General features: G+C 44.4%; 1 long non-coding RNA gene across 1 annotated transcript; it reads right to left on the bottom strand.

The window, feature by feature from the left end:
* Nucleotides 1-2,980: 2,980 nt before the first annotated feature.
* Nucleotides 2,981-9,529, bottom strand: LOC108348800 (uncharacterized). The gene is made up of 3 exons (XR_001842122.3): nucleotides 6,134-9,529; nucleotides 5,863-6,032; nucleotides 2,981-3,432 (listed from the first exon to the last, which is right to left on the bottom strand). It is a non-coding gene; the product is annotated as an uncharacterized LOC108348800 (long non-coding RNA).
* Between the last annotated feature and the right edge of the window lie 6,543 nt (nucleotides 9,530-16,072).

Below are 16,072 nucleotides of genomic sequence, written 5' to 3'. Positions count from 1 at the left end.
GAAGAACTTTTTTAAGGGTTTGGTCACAGTATTAGAAAGGTTGAGAACCACTGTTCTAGAAAGACTCTGAGTCTCATCATGGAATCTGAATGGATAAACAGTGAATGGCAAAGCAGAGTGTGTTTTTTTGGTGGTGTGCCACAGGACTCTGCCCTCAGACCCTGTTAATCTTAGATTTTCATCAGTGGCTTGAATGGACACAAGAGAAAGTGGCTAAACAAAACAAAATAAAACAAAAATACAAATTAAAAAAAACCCAAAAACAAAACAAAAAAAGCTCAAACAACCTGATTTAAAGATAGACAAAAGACTTCATTAGATTTCTTTTCAATGCAGGGGCCTGGATGGCTTCTTCCTTTGGAAGACGCCTTATCAGAGGTCCTAAGGCCTCATAGATAGAGTCTTGTGGGCCTTTAAAAAGTAGAGGTGGCTGTCAATGGGGTTAAAGAGTAGGGATTCTGTATACAGGTGGGGTTTGGGGAAAACTCAGGGCTTGCTAAGAAGTTTCCAGAATTGTGTAAAACAAAAATATGCAGCTTGCCTGGTTTGCAAGGTGTACGCATTTGAGGGCCACCAGCTTGTATCTGGGTAGCTCAGATTCGGGCACTTTACTTTGTAAGTCTCCAAAGAACTGAGGCTCCATTTCCTCAGAATTAAGACATTAAACTCAGTCCAGTATAAGGTCCTAGATCCTGGGAAAGAGGCATAGCCACCATGGCTGGCCGGACACTATCCAGGGAGTGCACGGCATCTGGTATTCTACCTACGGTGAATGCATGGGAGGTTTCCACACCTTACTCATCTGTTCCTTAGGGCTGGTCAAGCTGAAAACAACTTGTTTCCATGATGCAATTCCTGGGCCAGCTCAGATGCCCCAAATTGTAGGTGACAAAGCAGCCTCACAGAATTGGGGGAGGGGAAGTGCTGGTACAAATACAGATTTCTGAGCCTCCTCAAGGTGCTTCCTACAGGCTTCTATGGATTTGTACATACTCCAGTTTGAGACCATTCTCTCATGACAGCCCTGCTGCAGAGGTTAAAGGCCATGGAGGGATCAATTCTATTGACTTCTAGAGCTGAGGGAGTCCAGAGGCCCAGGCCAGCTCACAGGGCGCAGTGTAGCTCATTGAATGTTCTCAAGATGTCCAGGGGCCCCAGGTCAGCACAAAGGGACCAATGCAACACCCTGAATGCACCACCCCTTCCTTCTTGTCCATTCTCTATCGCCTGACTTGCAGTGAAAGAACTCAATAAAATCCCTGTTCTTAAAGGGTTAATGTTTTAGCGACAATGTCTTAAATTCTAATAACTCTTACTTAATAAACACGGCCATATCACAGCTTGGCTGGCTATGGTTTTATACCCATTTTACAGATGAAAAGGAAAAACAGACTGTTAGAGGTAGTGATTTCAGTCTTGACAGCCTGAAGAGACTTGTTGTAGCTGTACCTCAGAACAGCGTTTTCTTAATCTGGTACTCCACACACACCACTGCGCGCGCGCGCGCGCGCACACACACACACACACACACACACACACACACACACATTGCCCCCCCAGAGTATACTAGCAATGCCCAGAGAAGCAGTTCTCAATGTGTGGGTCATGACCCCTTTGGGAGCAGAACAACCTTTGCTTGAGGGTCACATAAGACCATTAGAAACACAGATATTTACATTATGAAGTAGCAAAGAAACTAATTTTACGGTTGGGGGTCACCACAACATGATGATCACAATATTAGGAAGGATGAAAACCACTGGCCTAGAGACATTTTTGTTTGTCATAGCTGAGGGAGTTAGTAGAGGACAGGGATGCAAGGGAACTTCCTACACATTGCATGACGAAGGATTGTCTAGCCGACAGTATCATGGCTGTAAACAGAAGCAGGGCAGAGACACACTGGAGAGGCTGCCAGAGGCAGGCATGAGTTATGTTAGCCCGAATATTTCTAACATGAAGTAAATCAGAGTAATAAAGCAAGCAGTAAGTACTCATCTTTTCAGCACTCAAAAATTAAATATAGATAATTTTTATTAACGGAAAGAAAAAAACAACAACAACAAATGAATAGCAAAATATCCTTGAAAGTTATTTGGGTTTTTGTTGTTGCTTTGTTTGGCTTTTTGTTTTGTGTTTGTTTTTGGTTATGTTGTTTTGTTGTTGTTATGTCTGGATTTTACAAAAGCCAATCTCATTGTGATCAAAAGGATCAACCGAAATAACTCTTTTTAAGCCAGGGCTGGTATCTGGGTACCTTGTAAGCTAGCCACAGAAGTTCACAAAATTTACCTTCAGCCACCATGTGAGTCCCTAGCCACACTGAGTACATGATGTAGAAAGTCTCCCAGTGACCTTTCCCAGCTCTCCTGTTAATGGGTTAACCACCACAACGTCCCTCAGTGTACCCCTTCCCCAGAAGCCAGGGCCGAAGAAGGACCTCCTTTCTCCTAGAAGGCTTGTCTGAGGGAGGATGTGGGGCATCAGAGATGTTTTCCGATTTACAGATGGTGGAGTTGGACTTGTCCAGTGTACCCGTTTACTGGGAGGCCTTCAGAGGGCTTATTCCTGGGCAGACATCTTGAGTCCTGATGTGACTTGTAAGGTTGACACAAAACCCAAAACCTCCCGGCAGGGTAGGAAAGTGGAATAGCCCATTCCCTGGAAATTCCCCTTCCCTCGTGCCTTAGTGAAGTCAGGGGAAAAGTAAGAGAGTGAGGAGTGGAGAGTCCACCAGAGCACACTTCTCAGGGACCAATGGCCTCTCCTTATGTCCCCTTCAAGGTTGGGACTTACCTTTTCACCAGATCTCTCATCATTGTCATCTTAGGTAGGTTCTCAGAGAGAGCCAAAGTGCCACCTTCTAGAACATATTCATCTGTTACCCAGAGTGAGACTTGCTGGTGCCCCTGAAGAACATTCTAAGAGAGAATCAGTCCTGGGCTAAAGTAGTCTAAAGGCCGAAAAGAAGAGGCTCAGAGACGCCGACTCTCTGTGTAATCAGGGCTAGTACTTGTGGACATCAGCCCAGCACAGTAAGACAGCCCCAGCCATCTGCAAGGTCAGGAAAGCCAATGATCCGGAACTCCGAACTGTGAGAGCTGGAAGTTGCTTCCCTGTTGAAATGTCTTCCTTTTGTAAGCAAGTTCATGCCAGAGAGTTCATTCAGAGGGGCTCAACCACTGGGGATGCTGGAGAATAAAGAACCTCTAATCTAGTTTGACCTCACACAGCCAGGGAGCTGCTCTGTCTTGTTTCTTCTGTGGGGAGAGCAGTGGGGAGGTCCAGTCAGGATGTACCACCCACGCAAGGCAGCTGCAGCTCCCAGGCAGGGCAGGAGACCCAGCAGAGAGCCTGTGGGTCTCTACAGGACGAGCGCAGTGAGCGTCTCTGCCGTCTCGTCCGCCTTGTACAAAACGCATTCAACCACACCTGAAAGGAAGTTTTATACATGTTTTAGTTAATTTCTATATCTCTATTTCTATATCTCGACATTTGTTCCTGCATCTCAACCCCCATTCCTGTGTGTGAGCTTGCACATGTATCTACGCATGTATATTCCCCTGAGTTGAACATGTCTCTGCCATTCTCCACTGACCTTTGAGAATTCCTTTAAATTCTGACAGAAAAAACAAGTACCATGGCAGGAAACCTACTAGTTAAGGCGTGTGTGTGTGTGTGTGTGTGTGTGTGTGTGTGTGTGTGTGTGTGTGTTTGTATCCATGTGTATGTGTGTGTGTTTATGTATGTGTGTCTATGTGTATGTACCTGTGCCTGTCTGTATATGTTTGTTTTTGTGTCTTTCTGTGTGTCTGTGTCTGTGCCTGCGTGTATATGTACATATTTGTGTCTGTTTATGTGTCTCCGTGTGTGTGCCTGTGTGTGTATATGTGTGTATTTGTGTGCCTGTGTGTGTATGTGTGTATTTGTGTCTGTCTGTGTGTTGTGTGTGTGCCTGTGTATGTGTATTTGTGTCTCTGTGTGTCTGTGTATGTGTGCCTGTGTGTATATATGTGTATTTGTGACTGTGTGTCTGTGTCTGTGTATGTATGTGTGTATTTGTGCCTGTCTATGTGTATGTGCCTATCTGTATATGTGTGTTTTAGTGTCTCTGTGTGTGTCTGTTTGTGCCTATGTGTATATGTGTGTATTTGTGTCTGTCTGTGTGTCTCTGTGTGTGTGTGTGTCTGTCTGTGTGTGTGCCTGTGTGTATATGTGTGTGCCCATGTGGTGTCTGTATCTGTGTGTGTGTCTGTGTGTATTTTTGTCTATCAGTGTATGTGCCTGTCTGTGTATGTGTGTATTTGTGTCTCTGTGTGTCTGTGTGTGTATATGTGTGTATTTGGGTCTGTCTGTCTGTGCACCTGTGTGTATGTGTGCATTTGTCTGTCTCTGTGTGTGTGTATGTGTGTATTTGCATCTGTCTACATGTGTGTGTTAAGATATATGTCTTCATATATGCTGCTTCCACACAAGCTTCATGCTGAAGAGGGAGGAGGAAAGGAAAGAGTCAACAGTAGTAACAGAATGCGAAGCTGCAAACTCGGCCCTGGGAAGCCAGCGTCCTTCCCCCACAAACCAGCTGCAATTTCAATCAATTCAATCAATGGGCAATGTTTGCTGGTCATAAAAATAGCCCAGAGGTTGCTGGTCAGCGGCTCTAAGATGGATGACCAGTGGCCCTGGAGGTCCCAAAGGTCAAAGATGACTATCACCTTAAAATGTAATCTGCACTGGCCCTTGGCCCAAGGCCTGGTGGGTGGGACGGACACTGATGGCCATCTGCTGCCACCTCTAAACCAGGCACTTTCAGCTTAAAGCTGTTAGACCTCAAGAGTGTCATGGTCTATCTGTCTATACTTCTCACCCCTGGCTTGGTGCCACTGCCCACCGAGCACACTTTCTCTACCCATAGCTACCAACATGTCATCCCACAGGGACTGCAAAGAAGCTAGAGGCCGTTTCTCTTGTGACCCCTCTGCTCCTATTCACTAACAAGTCTTTCCCTCATCTGCTTGAAGGGGCTGCTGCTGGTATTCGGGTGTCATCAGCCTTCACTGGTGGGGAGAGGTGATGATGGCAGCCGGTCCTTTGTTCTCCCATCATGTGACAAAGGGATTCCTTCAGTCGTCTCCTCTCCATCCCTAATGGCTGCAGGCTCTCCCCATTCATTTGATCTATTCCTCTACACTCACTTTTAGAATTCCCCCCCAGTTTCTTCACCTCAGACAAGTAATCTTGTGCTTCTCTGTTCTTGGTAACCCAAGGAGAGCCTCAGCATGCTGGTCTTTAGCAGGGTTTCACTTCCCTGTTCCTTGTTTGATGAATATCATGTTTGTCATCCTTGTTACAGGCGTTTGGTTCCATGAACAGTCCCCTCCAGCAGACTGCACAGGAAGATAAGACACCTGAGAGCCCTGTGGAAAGTGCTCGTGCTACACACAGCTGCACCGAATTGCACACCGCAGCAGCATGTACTGGAGCTGCTACCCTGGCTGAAGGCTGGCCCTGGTGCAGAGTTGCTGAAGAGCTCTGCCTCCTGGAAATCCACTTCCTCCCACAAATCATTGCAGTTTGGCTATTTAATGATCGGTGTGTCACCCGAAGATGCAGTATTTCCCAAAAGTCAGGAAGCAAATAAATTATTACAGTTTAAAAATGAATCTATTTATTGATCTTCTTTTACACTATTAATGCTAATTGTTTTTCATGGTGCATGCATTTGCGATTCATCAAAATGAATTCTTAACGAATTTCCAAACACAAAAATTATAGCAGAAGAGCGGTAGAGGCAAATCATCCCTCCATTTTTCAAAGACTTGGCTCTGAAAGGCCCAGTAATACAATATGAATCACACATACCTGTCTCTAGGATTTGAGAAATTGCTGTGAGCGTCAATGGATGAGTAGGTGGACACTGCAACCACATAGTTTTGGTGCCAACTATATGTTAGACTTTGGTTGGGGTTGTTCACAAATGCTGTTTCATTGACTGCTCACAAGATCACCCACAGTCCATGATGTCATTCTCACTTTAATAAGAAAAGAAGACACAAAGGGAGTCACACAGCTATCAGATATCAGAGGGAAGGGCCAGGAAACAGGTCAGCTCTACTAGGCTCTACATACTTACGCTTTCCACCTAGCCACGGTACATGTGGGGATGATGTCAGTTAGCTGAAGTAGGTTGTCCATCTGGCCCTCTCAGAGTTGACCTTGAATCCTCTCGTTAGATGGATCTAGATCTGAAGGAAGTCATGGATAAACCTCACATCTTGCTTGGTTTGTTCCTTTTCACCAATTAAATTGGACAGAAGTCCCTTATGCCCTCTTGCCTGTTTGGTGGGTACATTTCTTTTTCCTTTCTACTTCCTACTTAGCGACATTTTATCTAGACACATGGTTCCAGCCACTTTGTGGCATTCCTTGAGCTGGCTACAGCCACATGACTAACAGCTTGTGAGTTGACTTGATACAAGCCAAAGAAAGGCTTTGCAAACCCCTTCCCATGCATCTTCCTGCTGTATGGAATTCAGGCATGATAGTGGAGCAGAAGTAGACACATCAAACCATTGAAAAAAGTGATGGGGATAGAGACACAGGTTTTAAAAAATTAAAAAGCTTGATTTCGTGGTACCAAGTTGTAATTCCAACATTTGAGAGATACACATAGGAGCAACTGGGGCCCAAGGTCATCCTCAGCTACACAGAGGTCTGAGGCTAGGCCTTAATTCCAATCCATCCCCCCCCCAAAAAAAAAACAACAGAAAAGAAAATAGAAGATTGAAAGCATAGGGCCATTGAGGTAGCTCAAGTGGGCAAAAATATTTGACCACTAAGTCTCATAACCTGTATTCAGTCCCTGGGTCCCATATAGAAATAGCCAACTTCTGAATGTTATCCTCTGACCTCACATAAATGATGTAGTATAGAGAGAGGGAAGGAGAGAGGGAGAGAGAGAGAAAGAGAGGAAAGGGAAAGAAGAAAAAGAAAGAAGGAAGGAAGGAAGGAAGGAAAAAAGAAAGAAAGAAAGAAAGAAAGAAAGAAAGAAAGAAAGAAAGAAAGAAAGGAGGGTGGGCGGGCAGAAGGAAGAAGAAAAAGAGGGAAGGAAATAAGAAGAGAAAGGAAGAAGAAAGAAGGAAGGAAGGAAAGAAGGAAGGAAGAAGAAGGGAAGGAAGGAAGATTGAGTGAAAAAGAAAATAGCCTTGATGCTAATGTTCAGGATGGTGTTGGGGAAATTAGGGCCTTGAACTGCATGTGAAAGAGAATTAAATCCACACCTTGTATTTAAGCCACTGCGATTTTCATCCTCTGTTAAAGCAGCGTCCCTGGTGGGTTTTGTCAACATAACACCAGCTAGAATTGCCTGGGAAAAGGATCCTCAATTGGGAAAATTCATCCATCATATTTGCCTGAAGGCAAATTTGTAGGGCATTTCCTTAATGAATGATTGATGTGGGAAGACCCAGGTCATTGTGGGTAGTACCACAACCTGGATGGGTTGTATAAGAAAACCCAGCCAACCAAATGAAACCAAACAAAACCAAACAAAACCAATCAACCAACCAACCAAACAAACAAACAAACAAACAAAAAACAAGCTGAGCAAGTCATGTGGAAAAAAAAGTCAAACAAACCAGTACTGTTCTTCCGTGGTCTCTGCTTCAATTCCTGCCTCCTGGTTCCTGTCTTGAGTTCCAGCCCTGACTTTCCTCAATGATGCCCTGCAGTATGGACATGTGAGGCAAATGCATAATTTCTCTCTCAGGTTGCTTTTGGTTGTGCTATCATTATCACAGCAGCAGAATGTAAACTAAGCCAAGCAGCGAGCACAAGACAATGTGAGGCTCAACCTGAACTCCCAGTGACTTCACCAAATCAATCTCTGATATCTGACATGGAAAATGGGATTGTGTCTGTGTGTACATGTGTGTGCATGTGTGTCAGAATTCATGCACATATGTGTACAGGTGCAATGTAGAGGGCAGAGGCCAACATCTGTCTTCCTTGGTTGCTCTTCCCTTTGTGTTTTTTGAGATGGGATCTCCCCCTGAACATGGAACCCACTGATTTTGTTTACTGGCTAGCCACTATGCTCCAGAGATCAGCATGTCTCAGGCCCCCAAATGCCGAGGTCATAGATGATCATGGCCATCCTTGACTTTCATGTACATCCTGGAGGACAGGAAGTCATGCTAAAGCAGCAAGCACTTTACTAGCTGACTTTTGTAGATGCATGCAATTTAACGGTCTTGGGATTATCTTGACTTGTGTTAGTGGGTGCTCTAAAAACCCATCAGTTCTTATAACAGGAATGCCCACAGGAAAGCAATTTGACAACAGAAACAGAGGCAGAGAGAAGATACTATACCACTGAGTTTGAAGATGAAGCAAGGACTTGTTACCCAAATAATACCAGGAGCTTCTGGACCCAGAAAAGGCAGGGGAGAAGTTCTTTCTGCCCTAGTACCTCTAAAAGAAGAAGCCCCCCTCTCCCCACACCTGAAGGAGAAGACAGACTTAGGCTATGACTCTAGTCCAGTCAGAGTGAGTTATCCCAGAATGATGAGATAATTAATTTGTGTTGCCCTAGGCTACTGCATTGAGGTAATTTGTTGTAGCAACAACAGGAAATGGACACAGTGGGAGATCCTAAAGAAATAATTCAGGTCAGGAAGGAAAGAACAAGTTTGGGTGAAGCAGTAATGCCTTCTCTCTGTCTCCTCATCCCAGCAATGATTCTCTCATTCTTCTAGCAACAAACCCATTGGGCCATTATGGGCCCCACCAAATGCCTGGTTCCCATTCTGATTTGGGCAGAGTTACTGGCACCAGAGGATGAGGAGCAGGATGGTGTGACCCCAGCCTGGATAGATAATCTGCTGCCAGGCACAACTGACCTTTCTCATGCAAATCCCTTGGTCCTGTGGTCATGCTGCTTTGGAGCTCAGACATTCGTAGAAACAAAATGTTCCCAATAAGCAGGAAGAAAGAAGAGGTGGACAGGCAGTACTCATCCTAAAAGGCAGCAGAAGCTTAGTAGGCAGGAGCTGTCTGTTCATATGAGAGTGCGTGTCCCTAGAGCTACCAGTGTGGTTTGGGCTCCACTTGCTTCTTTACACCTTTGGCTCTCTCCAGTTAAGGAAGCTTGACCTCATAACCCTCATCATAGTTTCCCAGATGATGATAAACAAGCAGTTGGAACTTTTTTACTTTTGCCCCATTGTTTGATAAAGAGCAACAATTCAACCAACTTTAACAGGGACATCTCCATTTGTGAGGGAACCATGACTGTAAGGGACACAACCAAGAATCATCCAGAGGTTGACATTACCAGACAAAAGGATGAAGGAAACAGTGTCTTTCCATCATCTCAAAGACTCTCCCATGAAATGCTCATTAAATGCTGACTACAAAAATCATAGTTTGTTTGCATTGTTCACAGACATCACCTCATTCAAGGGATCGAAGGAAAATAACAGGGAAAGACCCATAACCAGCATAGACCTTATGACACAGGATAACTAGAGGGGCACATGGTGTGTGTGTGTGTGTGTGTGAGAGAGAGGGGGGGGGGAAGGGAGGAGAAGGGGGAGGGGAGGGAAGGGGAGGGAAGGGGGGAGGGAGAGGTTGGGGGAGAGGGAGATCATAACAACCATGGCTGTCAATTTTTCCTTCCACCTTAGCTAAGGCAGGGTCTGTTAATCATCACTTCGCAGTCAAGCTAGCTGCCCAGGGAGCTTCAGGGAGTGGCTGCCTCCACTCTCGACCTCACAGCTCAATGAAGCGCTGGAATTACTGACACAGGCTCCTGTGGTTAGCGTTACGTGGCTGCTGGAGATCAGGCATGCAGAGCAAACACTTTAACCATGGTGCCATTCCCGACACCCTTTTTTCTCCGTTGCTTTTGCAGAAGTGTATACTCTGCACCTAACCATGGGAAACATCAGACAAAACCACACCAGAAACTCATATAGGATAGAAAACACCTCCCAAATCATCAGGCTGACTGGGCTCTCTACAAACTAACCTGCATTCTTGGAGTAGCAAAATCACAAGTGACAAGGGAGACTATGACCTGTTAGGGATTGGAAGACTCTATAAACTGGCATGAAAATCAACGATCTTGGGATCCTGTGGTGAGTCTCGGACTGGAAAAAGAATATTTACTAAGACTTTTGGTGAAATCCCAAGGCTGTAGTTTAGCTTAAGAATACTGCTCAATTTTAATTTACTGCACTTGATTATTAAACCCTAATTATGTCTCATGTTTATAGTCAAAGGTGCTGAGTAAGGGAATGGGGGGAGTCTTTCTGAAACTTGCTTATAAGTCTGAAATTATTTCTAAGCAAATGGTGTGTGTGTGTGTGTGTGTGTGTGTGTGTGTGTGTAGCCTTCACAATTTGTTAAATGCTTCCATATTACTGATTGATCTATTCTGGTGATAATGTATCAGTGTGGTGGCGTTGTCTATGTTCCTTGGTGAGGAAATAGCCAGAAATGAGATGAAGCTACATGTCAGGAGTCACTGTGCACAAGTGCTACATGGACCTAAGGCTTGAAATGAAAGCCTAGTTCTGTACATTATTACTCTTTCTGTAAGACAAACTGGCTTGAATTAGATGTCCCATGCTATGTATCCTTACAAATAGCAGGCACTGCTGAGAGAGATATGGCCCTGTCTTATGTACGCAACAGTCCTGTTCTGTAGCTCTCTGGGTACATGTGTGTCCCCCATTCATGATGGCTCCACAGGCAAATACAGCAGTGCCTCATGCTGGCTACATGTTCCCTAGCAATCTTACCTTTCTGGGGCTAAAACAGGGCAGCCTTCTGCCAAAGCAGAGTTTCACAGTACACCAAGGGCTGGGTAGGATGTGTGTCATGTTCTTAGCCAAAGGCTGAATGCACCGGGCACTTTGGATGCATTTGGTTCTAGCTGCATTGGATTCAGTCCCCAATCTGTAAAAAGTCATTGGAAAGTAGATACTAAACTGGGAGTAAGGATACTTAGGTTCCGAGACCAGTTTTTCAGGAAATTTTTTTTTCTCAGGACTGGCTTAGGCTTTGGATGGTGCTCTGGTTGGCCCTCCAAGGTGTTATTCTAGGGCACATAAGCCACATGATCACCATGGGTAGGGATTTTCTAGCTCGTCTTCTTCATTTTTCAAGATAACAAAGGAAACATGCTGTGACATGCCTAAATCATAGAGCCATTTAAGGGGCAGGCTGCCCAGCATCTGTAGTAGACTGACTTCAAACATGTTTCCTGGGACTCTGGTAGTGGTACCTCACCAATGCTTACTGTAGCCTATCACTTTCCTGAGTGTGTGTCTCCTTGCCTGCCCTGGGAGGAGTTGTTTTACCCTCAGCATCTCTTTCCAGATCATTGTAGCGGCTTCCTCATTGGTGTTATAGCATCTCAGCCACTTTACTCCTACCCCATGAGTCAACCCATGGTTTCTGTAGAGTTCAAATTTGAACGTGGACTTGTCCTATGGGACAGCCAATCTACTGCAGGCCTTTCCAGGCCAGAAGACTCTGTATCACCTGTCCCTCGCGCCCCCTTCTTCCCATCCATCCTCTCTGCCTTTGCTCTCCATCATGGTGCTCTCTGGAAGCTCTTCAACAAAGATCTTCTTGAGGGAAGGAAGGTACAGATGTTATTCTCCCTCTAGGGAGCCTTGGGTTCATCCTCACTCCTGGCATTGAGCTGTCTCCCCAAACTTCCTTCCAAAGATGTCCCTGGGGTTTCCTTATGTCTGAACCTTCTACAGCAGCCTGAGTTCTCAGTTCTGCTGTGATCGCCTGTGTGTGTGTACTCACACATACACACACACACACACACACACATATATATACACACATATACATATATGTACATACACACACAAACACACACATATATACATATATACACACATATACATATATGTACATACATACACACACAAACACACACACACACACACAAACACACACATATTGCTAGCCCAACAATGGCTCTTTACCAATTAAAGCTCCAAAAATCCAGCAGTTGTTCAGTCCATGAGACTGCATGTCTGAGCTGGTCTTCGGTGAGAGGAGAGCAAGCAGGTTAAGGAAGCGTGCTTTCTTCTTCCACATCCTTTATACAGGCTGCCAGTGGAAGGTGTGGCCCGATTAGGTGAATCTTCCCACCTCAAAAGATTTGGGTTAAAGGTTTATCTTCCCATCTCAAAGATCTGGATTACAAGCGGGTCTTCCCACTTCAAATGGCTTAATAAAGAGAAAAATCCCTCACAGGTCTGCTCAGCTCATTCCAGATGTAGTCAGGTTGACAACCAAGAGCAGCCACCGTACCACCTCCGCGGATATCTCTCCATTTCCTATTATTCAGCCAACAGATGGAGCGTGGCCTACTTAGAATGAGTTTTGCAGACCTTTCAGGAGAAGCCAAACTGCTAAATTACTGATGAAAGCCTTTTATGGCCTCAGCTCCCAAGCCTGGCTCTATTTCCTGCCACGTTACAACACACAATCCAGAATGTTTCCCAACATTGTCTGAAAGTGGCTTCAAAGGGACTGTTGAGCTCATCATATAAAACAAGGACAAGACTCATGGGACAAGGCTCTGCTCATCACCTGCCGTGCCCTCCTCCCCTATTGCCTCAAAGACCTCACCTTTGTGTTTTAACTTGTTTGGCATCACTTTCCCTCGAAATTGCTGTAAGATATTTGGCTGCCCCGACCTTCCTCTGCTTACCTCTGATGGGGTTTCTACAGTCTCCTCGATTTCTTCTCACTCCTATGAACATTTGTGCTTAAAATTTGGTTTTCCCTTGTCCCGCTCCTCTAGCATGTAATCCCCATTCAGGAGACCCCACGGATACTCCATTCCCACTGCAAGGCCAACATCTCATTCATTGCCTGATGATGATCACTAGATATTTACACAATGAGTAAGTGAATGAATGAATGAATGAATGAATGAAAGAATGAGTGTCATTTTCAACTACTGATATGCATATATTCAAATGAACAGTTTTCTGAATGCCGCCTCCCTCATTTCTAGGCACTCATCTCTTTTCTTTGTTCCCTCCTCCTTTTTGCCCACATTGAACCCTTTTGGTTCAGACCAATTGTTTTTGGAATAAAGTCTCTGAGGACAAGTGCTTAACAAAGTGGCGGGGAGTAGAGAAGGAGGGAGGGAGAATTCACGTCTGTATGCATAAGCATGTGCAGTATGTATAATGGGCTTTGCAAAATGCACCACATTAGCTAGATAGATTTTGAGATGCATAAACGACATGAGTGCTTGGGCTGTATTAATTTCGCCCTCTCTGGAAATGCCTGGAAAATAATAGGCATTCAATAAGTCATCGTATAATAAATAAATGAAGAATGGATTTTGAAGTCCTTGCTGTTGGTTTTTTTTTTTTTTTTTTTTTTTTTATTGAGGTCAATAGAAAAATAAGCCATGTCTCTCCAGGTACTACAGAATTGCCCTTGAAGACCCTGTCCATCAGTGAGAGGAGAGAGCACTTCAAATTTAATCTTAGCTTTACCATTTACCTATCTGTGTGACCTCAGGGCAGTTCCTTAACCTATACGTATGGTGGTTTTCCAACCTATAGAATATAGTTTAACCCATAGAAGTATTGAGAGGCCTGAATGAAATTACATATATCAAATATGCCAAATGCCTAACTTAGTCTCAAAGCACACCTGAAACCCTCAGGGAGCCTCCTGTTTAAGAAAGAGACGTGAGAATTGTTGTAGGGACATGAAGCTTGTCATGCCAAAGATGGGGCTAAGGGACATGAGTACATAGTATGGTTTTGTTTGCTTTAGCAAGTTCTGGTACATTCCAGTATTTCCTAGGGTGAGATGGTCAGGGACAGGGAAACAAGATGGCACAAACGTTCCATGTGTTCCAGGCCTCTCACCTGGCAGAGACACTCTTTGATGAACTTCGGATGTTAGGATTAAAAGTAATACGTTTGGATAGCAAGGTGACAAGGAGTAGACTTGAGGTGGTTTATCTCATTGTCTACTTGATGGATTTAGAATCCCCTTGGGTGTGTCTGTTAGGAAGTTTCTAGAGGTGGGGAGATTCACCCTGAATATGGTTGGCACTTTACCTGGGCTGTGAGCTCAGACTGAAGAAAAGGAAATGCATGAGTGTCATTATTTTCTCTTTGCTTCCTGACTGGGGACACAATGTAACTGGCTGCCTCATGCATCTGAGGTCACAGCTGGAGTCACTCTCACTATCATGGACACCATATTCTATACCCTGAAACTGTAGGCCAAAATGAAATTTGCTGTACAGCAACAGGACCGTGACATGTACACTGGCTGGGTGGAGTTACATTATGTCTTGTAATACTTCTGCGCACATGGGAGTTCAAGTTACCAGGAAGGGGGATCTCCAAAGTTGATTTCTTCTTCCATTTCAGATATATGATGTTTCTAGAATATCATATAACTTATCTTAAAAACAACAATTCACTGGCCACACAAGGGACACAGAAGGAACACAGGAAGCTGGGCCTTGGTGACTGAGTCTGAGGGCCAGTAGTAGACTTGCCTTTTGTTTGTCATGTGACCTTGGTAATTTGTCTATGGGACTGAGACTTCTGTCCTCTGCAAAGGGGAGATAGGAATTCACTGCTTCACAATATGGGGCTAGGAAAGCTGAGTTTTCATCTAATAGCCCCCCTCCACGTAACCAATTATTGACGGTAGCTGCTGTTGGGAGGGTATGTGCAGGGTGTAGGGTTTTTGGTTTTTTTGTTTGTTTGTTTGTTTTGTTTTTGTTTTTTTTTGAGCCCCAAACATTTCCTAGAAAGAATTCAGCAGAGAAATGACAGGTGTTTACAGCTCAGCTCAGGGGATGAGCACACACCCTCTGTCCCACTGGCATCCATGTGTTATGTGCTTTGAGACATTAATATAACCCCTGAAACTCTGAAAGTTCTAGAGGAAACAGTAGGACAAACACCTGGAGGTACTGTCACAGCACCTTGAACTGTGTCGGTGAGCGCAGGGAATGATCTCAATAATCGACATGTAGGATTATATGAAGTTAAAAAGTTCTGTGCAGCAAAGGAAACAACCAGCAGAGGAGAGACAATCTGTGTGAGAGATCAGGGATTAATATATGGATTCCATAAAGAACTGCCCACTAAATTATAGCCAGCCATCCAACCAATAAATGGGTTAACAGACTGAACATACAAATTTCAAAAGAAGAAATACAAATGCCTAATAAATATTGGGGAATGGGTTCAGCATGCTTAGCCATCAGGGCCACACAAGTAAAGACCACACTGAGATTCCGTCTCATCCCAGTCAGAATGTCTATCATCTATAAAACAAACAACAACAAATGCTGCCCGGAGCATCCACTACCAAAACTAAATAGAGCCACTATCCAAAGGATCCTGAGTCAGGAATGCTGAAACATTATTTACTATAGCCCTGCTCACAGTGGTCAAGACAGGCAACCGCCTATAGGTACATCAATAGCTGAGTGGATAAAGAAAATGTGGTGTATCGACACAATGGAATTTTATTCCACTGAAAATAAAGTATATCACTGTAGGGAAATGGGCGGAACTTGAGGGCATGTTAGATGAAATAAGCCAGACTCAAAAGGGCATATATTGTATATTTCCTCTCATATGTAGAATCTAGATTTACATTCATATAGAGAGGTATATTCATAGGGAAATCTTGCAAGTAGAAATGAGGCTACAAATCTAGAGAAAAGTCTGAAGGGAGCACAGGAAAGGATAACAGGATCTATGTAAACAGAAACATGAGGGGGAGGGGCAAGTTGGAAGAACGTAAAATGACACATATAAAGATGCCACATTGAAACCCATTACCTCTATGGCAGCACAGCACAGAAATAATGGGAGAACTGTACCCCTCACTGTATGGTTGCTCTTCGAGTCGCCACTGACACCTTTACTGTTTCATTCAATGCCCCCCTGCATGTGTGTTGGGAAGCACTAGGCTCCTCTTCGTGACTGATCAGTAAGATAACCCAAAGCTTTTCTCATGATGGTGCTGAGCTTTTGAC

The sequence above is a fragment of the Rattus norvegicus genome, chromosome 18, assembly GCF_036323735.1.
Source record: "Rattus norvegicus strain BN/NHsdMcwi chromosome 18, GRCr8, whole genome shotgun sequence".
NCBI classification, from domain to species: domain Eukaryota; kingdom Metazoa; phylum Chordata; class Mammalia; order Rodentia; family Muridae; genus Rattus; species Rattus norvegicus.
This window is presented reverse-complemented; position numbering and strand designations above follow the sequence as displayed.